General features: G+C 37.2%; 1 long non-coding RNA gene across 2 annotated transcripts in view; it reads left to right on the plus strand.

Annotated features, from left to right (window-relative positions):
* The first annotated feature begins 6529 nt into the window (after positions 1-6529).
* LOC104941837 (uncharacterized) overlaps positions 6530-7961 on the plus strand; it is a 25211-nt gene continuing 23779 nt past the window's right edge. Inside the window, exons 1-2 of one of the 2 annotated variants that reach the window (XR_797937.1) lie at positions 6530-6607; positions 6706-6781. This is a non-coding gene — a long non-coding RNA (uncharacterized lncRNA). The remainder of the gene's footprint in view (positions 6608-6705; positions 6782-7961) is intronic. The other variant, XR_797938.1, reaches the window with a different exon arrangement.

The following is a 7961-nucleotide window of genomic DNA, read 5'->3' on the forward strand; positions in this document are numbered from 1 at the left end:
GGAAAAAATCTGCCACTTCCTTACAGAGCCCCTCCTCCAAAACACACAAACGCGCACATGACCAATGAGGGCACGAGATAAGTTTGTGCACAGATGGAAGGCTGACAGGCAGGTAGGCCATCCAGTTGTTTTAGCCGGGCCGGCTAAAATGATTGGTCGTGCTTTTTACAGTACTACAGCTTCCACAGAGGACATTTTTTTATGGATTATTTGTCAAAGCACTTCAGATATTCATTGCTATCGGGATGTTAAGAGCATTCCATGGAATATAACAAAAAGTGTATCTCGAGCCGGTTTCTCAAACTTACCTACCCCACCTTTAACAAGGCGATGTGACATGTCATGTGAACTAAATTTGACAAAAATATATATTTAATTTTAAACAAATGAGTGGCTTCAGGAGTCGTTTGAAGTTTTCTTGCTCAAGAGTTAGATCTAAAAGATCACAACCACTCATCTGTGTATACTAAATATGAGGCTAGACCTAGCAGTTTTCTCAGTTTAGCGTAGCATAAAGGCTGTTCCTGTCTAGTAATTCCAGCAAATAGCTTTGTGTAAAACTACAGTGAAAAGTTTACAAGTAAAAAAAATGTCATAGAACATATTCATTCCCAAGCTTTGCACGTGCTGCAGTACGGGGGATTTTGCCTTTGGACAGAGCTAAGCTACTTGTTATTCCATCTTTGTTCTAGGCTAAGCTAACAGCTTGTTGGCCTTAGCTTCATATTTTGCATAATGAAACATGAGTGGTATTATCTAACTTTCAACAAGAAAGCTTACAAGCATTTTTCTGAAACATTTCTTCCTTTTAGATGTTGATGTGCCTTTTTGAGTCAGCTTTATTGTGTGAAGTACATGCTACCATCATGCTAACACAACTACAAGCTAGCTGGGCACGTTTTGAGATGCACCGCATCACTGTTTATGTGTTGTACCCTTAGTAGCTTTAAGTGGTCATTGCTTAAGTCTTTTCCTTGATCTTCCTCCTATATCTGACACCGCAGTCTGGTTTGTGTTGCCGGCTGTAGCTTCCTAAGTTTCAGGAAGTATTAACGTTGTTCTCAGATATTGATATGATCGTAGGGGGCAGATTTGCATCATTTGACTACTCATCTTGTAAAATAAGAGGTTTATTGAATATTAGAGAAAAAAAGTGTTATTTATGACAAAAAATATGGTTTATAATTAATCTCAACATATTAATGATGCACTTTTTCATTGACACTATTTCCCCTCTGAGTGTTAAAGTAGATGGAGCTGCGTGACAGGGATGTAATGGGGAGGGAAAGAAACAACTTTCACATCTGCTGGTTGTGTTCACTCTGAAAAAATCAACATCATCCATTTTTTTCATTTAATATCATATTTAAAAAATACATATATTTATGATCAAGAGTTATTGATGGTTATTGAATATTACCCATAAATAAGTGTATTCTAATAAAGCACTTTTCAAAATATTATATTAACCTTGATGTCCTTAAACAGAAACCCCTTAAATGTTTTTTCACTGTGCTTTGAACACTTTAAACACAACCCGTGACTTTCCCTCCCCTTTGCTCTTTTGGATAGCATATACTAACTTTATCTTGTTTAGAAAAGGGATATGATTATGGTGATGTTTATGCTTTTTTATCATGATGAAATGATAAACTAATAACTGTTAAAAAAAAAACTTTACTTTGTTTTTGACTATTCAGGGAAGGATGGGGTTAACACTTAACTTGCTGTCTGTCGCAACGTCATGGCATGATTGTGTTTTCCTCTGTGATTTGTTAACACACATACACACACAAACCTACACGTCATGTTTCGTTTAGGTTGGCTTTATTGTGATAAATGCATGAAACATTGTAGGATCCTACACCGCTTCACTGGGTAACTTCAGGAGCTTAAAGTCCACTAAGTCTTGTTTTTCATCAGTCATGACTTGTCGCTTACAATAGACTTGACCTCTTTTGGTTATTGTTCTCTTTTCAGATAGCAGCTGAAGTTGGAACTTACTTTTTATTTGGATTCAAAGGCACAGTGTGGTTTCTTTCTGGCTTGGCATTCAGGTAGTGTCTTTGATTCAGACAATCAAATGTGTACCACAGTTAATGCAGATTTAAATGATTGTGTAGCATGAAACAGGATTGAGACAATTGAGGTTGGGTTGACAAAAAGCAGGTGTTTTACATATTGTACCAGCGTCTCAAAGATGTGACACCTACTGGCCATTTCCACTCTTTTATGCATCACTACATACATGCTGTCTAAAGTCATGTAACATTTGTGTTGACAGAATATGATTTACTCGACTTGAAAAAACAGGCAAACACACTGATTTCAATCATATGCTAGTTACCCTATGATACGTTCAAGCAAAAGACCAATTGATGTAAAACTCAAAGCAATAGAAAAGTAGTGAAAATCTAACATGTCATAGTACAGTGCAGCTTTTATTCTGCAGTGGTCATTTAAGGTTACTGTGTGATGGAGGTATTGATGTTATAAGCGCTACAGGCAACAGAGATAATCCAGTGGTCGAAGGGCTCCAGTATGAAAAGAGAGTTCTTTTTTTCTGTCAGGGAGATTAGTAGATTTTACCTGACTTCCAAATATCCACCCATTGTGTTGAATAATGTCGGTCACAGACTCGAAACGGCCAAATGCTGATTTGTGATCCAGACAAGCTCAACTCATCTGTGCAAGCGTGTTTGGCTGGGTCACTGCATGATTATGTGACCTTGCTGCAGGTTCATCAATCTTTCCTTATCTTCATGATGGGGTTTCTTATCTTGCGTACAGCATACGTTTTCTTTTCTTTTTCAAAAAATAAACCAGGACAAGAACACTCAAAAACAAAATGTTCATTGCCATGCATATCAGATATTTTGCAGTGCTCTTTCTTTCTTTGTGTCATAAGTCAATACAGTAAAATATATACGGTGAATGATTTTCAATAGCTACCCACTCCTTGTAGTGCAGTGTAATACCCTAGAGACAATACAATAGATTCTCCTTTTTGCTTTTTGTCTGTGTAACTTGGGAAATTATTTTTTACAACTCATGAGAAACACGCTCCTCTCCTTTTGGCACTTGGACCTTGATAAACAGCACAAAAATAACAGTGTTGCATTTATGCAAGGCTGTCTGTTTCCGGAGATATGAGAGATACTTTTAGCCAGAGAGGAATGTAAATCGGGGGAAATATATATTATATAAAGTTGTATAATATACAAAATATATATGAACCAATGTTATTTATGTGAATTTAAGTCCAATTAAAAGTCTGATCCCAAATGTGTTGGAGTCCCGATTGTCTTTGTCAGCTGTGTTGCTTTACTTCTCTTTTTTATGTCATTTTTTGTAATTGCTAACACATTCGAAAATAGAACTATTTTCAAAGGTTTGCGGACAGTATATACTCACACAAATGCATTGACATACTTATATACGGCCACACACCTACACCTACAAATATTAACTTAAATAAGATGGTAAGGGAAGGCATTGCCAAGAGCTCTTCATTTTAGATATTGATAGTTTAATGCCTCTCAACTTGGGACCTGGCTCATGAAAATATAAAGATCTGTTGCAAATCTCCTTTTGAGTCATATCATGCATGCAGAGTGTTTCTAAACTCTGGTGAGTATATGGATACCAATTTAAAAATGAATGGTTAAAGGCAGAGTAGGCTGGGGGTCATATAGAGCTCAGGGAGGGGATAGTTATACTACGCCCTCTCCCTGGCACGAGAGCCTCATTACTAAAACATAGCACTGTAGTGCACGGGGCCCTGCACTGTCTGTAAGCACGGCACACACACACCTACGCACACTGACCCATAAACAAAAGGCTTTATTATTTTGTAGATTGTTTTCTTCTGAGGCAGTCAAATGTTAAAATGTTCAAGTGAGACCAGGGGGATCTTCATCATAAAAACTGTTCAAGGTGTTGATATGCATATAAATAATTTAAGAACAAATATATTTTGTAAATATAGAAACATACCAATAATATGGTGCTATCAAGCTGACCCTACACTAACTCTGGCTGAAGCGATGATTGCACATATTGCATCACACATATACAGCATACCCATAACCTGGATAGTTTGGACCAAATCTGTTGACATGTTCAACCTAAAACTAGAAAATATAATAAAGCAAAAGTGTATGTCCAAAAACAGTCGAGGACCTAGGGGTGGTTTATTAATTTGAAGTTTTTTATATATTTTACTCAAAGCTGGTCAACAATGACAAAAACACAGAAGCATTGGAACCGCACTACAGGCTTTGATTTTTATTCCCCAAAGATTCTGAAAACGTTGATGTTGACATCATCAGTAACATCACTAGTGAAAAGGCAGGATGTTTTAAAATTATAAATATCAAAACTTACAAAATAAAAGGCACAATTGAGCAATAAATTAACGTTACAACATTTGTGTTTAACTGCATCCACTTTAAGGCTGTGTACTGTACTGTCAGGGAAATTATTGTAATTTGTATCTTATTATTGGTAAAGAAAGACAGAGTTCAGACATGACACTTCCAACGCATTAAGTCCAAAGAGAGCACTTATGATTCTTTCAGTCAGTATATACAGTAAGTCGGGGGAACTTGCCAAATCTGACATTAATCTACGGGTAATCACACAAAAGGAATGATGAAAATATTGACTTGGGTCCTGTCTTAAGGAAAATCCATTGTAACTCAACACAGGTTTATTGTAGGGTTACAAACAGCAACAATATTGATAAATGACTTTTGAAGGAACTGTTGCTGCAGGACAGATTAACACCCCCTCTGACTTCACTTCTCTTACATGATAATATTGGTTTGATGTTAAATAAAAGCCCATGGTATCCTCTCATTCTTACCTTCTCTAGACCTCAATGAGCTGATCTTATAGTGCCTATTGTACATTTGTGCAGCAACTTAATAAGGTATATTTCTCTTAAGGGGCTGAGGGGATTGCAATTATAAACCATTACCTGCCGGACAACTCTATCTGGTGTTTAAGAACAGCAGAAGTCTGGACACTGGTTGTAATTTGTTTTAGGAACACAGTGATGGATTAGAAACTCAGAGCCTTAACTCCATCCAGTGATCAGAGGTCTTTGCAAATCCATGTGTGACAGATTAACTGCCATCTAATTGTGATGCTTACTTTGTCTCTGCACCCTCGCACTGCTAGCCAACTAGCAAGCCAGCCATTGGAGTAACCCATAATTACTTTTCTAATTGGAGAATAATTAGGACTCCCTGTGTAGCTCGTTAAATCATTTGTCACCGAAGCCTCTAATGTGGCGTACAACAACTCTCTAATTACACCCAATGGAAAGTCTACACGGTTAGGGAGCATTTCAGCACTACCTGTGGCTTTAGTTTCACCTGACAGAGCATCTTCCATAATTTCACATCCTGATATGTGTTGTTTAAGTAATCATTATTATCATTAATATTATTACTTACTAGAAGGTGTACTTTGTCCAACAGTGAAGTTTAAATCTGCTGATGCTTCGTATCATAAAAAACTGGGTTATTGATGTGAGGTCAGAGCAATACAGACGTTGCCAAACTGCTTTCTCTCACATTTGAAATACACCAAGGTCAGGTAATGTCTCTCTCCAGAGAACTGTGAAAGACTAATGGACGCTGTCATTACCAACAGGCAGTAGATTATTGTGATGTGCTCCCAAAAAAGACAGTTGCTAAAAATCTACAATTCAGAGTACTGCTTTATCTGAACCAATTTTCTCTGTTCTCACTAAGCAACACAAACATTTTCAGAAAATGCTTGATGGACACATTGTTTTCAGCTCTTCTGATGAATCTCTTTACCACAAAGACACGATTTTACGGTCATACATGTGGCTGCAGAAAAGCCCTCAAGAGGACCTCTGAAAATAAATCGATAAAAACTAAGTAGGCTAACTATTTGCTCAAACTCATTCTTGTGTATTCTTTTTATTGATTGTCTCATGATTTCCTGCTCCAATAAAGAGAACTTAAATGAGGCAAATTAGTCGAGAAAAAGCTCCAAAGAGGAAAACTCTGGAAATAATACTATAATATCTCAGCTGTAAAGGTCAGGGAGCGTTGGCTGGGCTAGCAGTTAATAAACAAAGCTCACAACAATGCAACAAAACTAAATATCACATCATCATGATATGTTCTTATGGTACACTGAAAAACTGAAACATTGACTTTAATTAAATGTATTATGCCAACAGATTTGACATAAGGTTATATTATTGCTTTAATAATTATGTAATAATATTAAGTTTAAATACAAAATATTAGGTTCAACTTAATTTGTTGATAATAATACATTTAATTAAATCATCGTTTCAGTTTTTTCAGTGTAGGCAAACTCAACTCAATAGAGTGCATTCTGATGTTGCATCTATCTACTAATATACCACAGATTTCATAGTGCCCCACCCAGGCAGATACTAAGAGACCTAAATCAAACACACCCACGAGAGTGGTAACCACTAAAAGGTGCAAGGTGGTTGTTTGGCTAACATGCTAAATGCTCAATTGCTCGTGTTGGGCCGGCCCCTGTGGGACTTTTAGCTCAAGTAAGGAGGGAGGCTTTCCCGCTTTTTGTGACGGTAATCTCCAATGTGTCTGCAGTCATTAAGTCCAACATGTTTGAAAACTTTGAGATTTGGACAGAGTGGCTGAATGGAATGGTTGTAATTGTGTACAGGGAATAAACGAGCAAAGAAGCTAACTTGGAGCAAATTGAGGAGGACTACGAGGCTCACAGAATGAAGATCAGACCGGTGAGTAGGCTTCACTAACGCATGCATTTATTGATTTATTTGCTTTAACCATATATACAGTCTATGGCTTTAACGCGATATCGTCTCTCATTGTTGTTTGTGGTTGCAGCTGCGTCATAGTCGTGTTTGCTTTGGTAATATGTTTCATTGTGCTGTTGATTCTTTAAAAAGCTTCAGGTTATGTATGGTCATTGCTCTTTTTATTTGTTGTCGATTATTGTCTAAATGTTGTCCTCTTTTTAGGTTAATTCTGATAAGGCTACCTAGAGAAACGTGGTTGTATATTTACAATTGATAGTCAGTCACACAGGCTGCAGTGTTTTCTTTTGCAATGGCTTTTCTTGTTGGTTTGTACATCAGGACTGAGAGATGTGATGTCGTGTAGCCTACACTGTCTTTGACTGTTATTGCAATATCATTTGTAGCCTAAAGGTGTTATTTATTTAAGCCTCATGCTGCGCATTATCACATTGGAACATGAAATTACTGTTGTTGATTTTTGCTGCAGTCTCTCAGGCTTTGCTGGTATAAAATGATAGCCTACTCATGGTTGCTCATTCAAAGCAGTTCATTTGACAGCCTCATATACACAAGTTATTGAGCCGTTTCCGCTCTACATCCTGAACTCCTCCCTTCGATGCAATGCACTTCCGTTTTGGCGGACTGGGTTTGTTTTGCTAGCTAGCTCCGTTGTGCCGACAAAGCACTGATATCGCAGAGACAAAGAGGATATAACAATTACAACATGAAGAAAAGTGGTTCGGGAACTACGTGTGCGGTAGTTGGTTGCAATCACTCGAGAAAGCACCTGAACGAGTGGTTAGATAGAGACGTGACAATAACGTAATAACGTAAAGTATACAAGGAATCTCACGATGTAAAGAAAATTTGTCTCAAGTAGTACAGTATAATGAGTATGACATGTATTTATTGTGGACCTTAATTAAAACAAATCTCCTTTGATTTCTTACCGAAAGTTTTCTTCTAGTGTACAAATTTAGGATTGTCGCATAATGTTTAATTGTCTATATTTTCGTCGGGTTTGTTAATGTAGTGATACTTTTATAAGTATATAATTATACATTTTTTATGTTACTGTACGTCATAAACACCAATAGACATAAATTACTTGTTGTACCGACCCACGACCCACGGACCAAACCACCAGCATCGTGAGAGA

This window comes from Notothenia coriiceps, unplaced genomic scaffold (assembly GCF_000735185.1).
Source record: "Notothenia coriiceps isolate Sejong01 unplaced genomic scaffold, NC01 NC01_scaffold00004047, whole genome shotgun sequence".
NCBI lineage: Eukaryota > Metazoa > Chordata > Actinopteri > Perciformes > Nototheniidae > Notothenia > Notothenia coriiceps.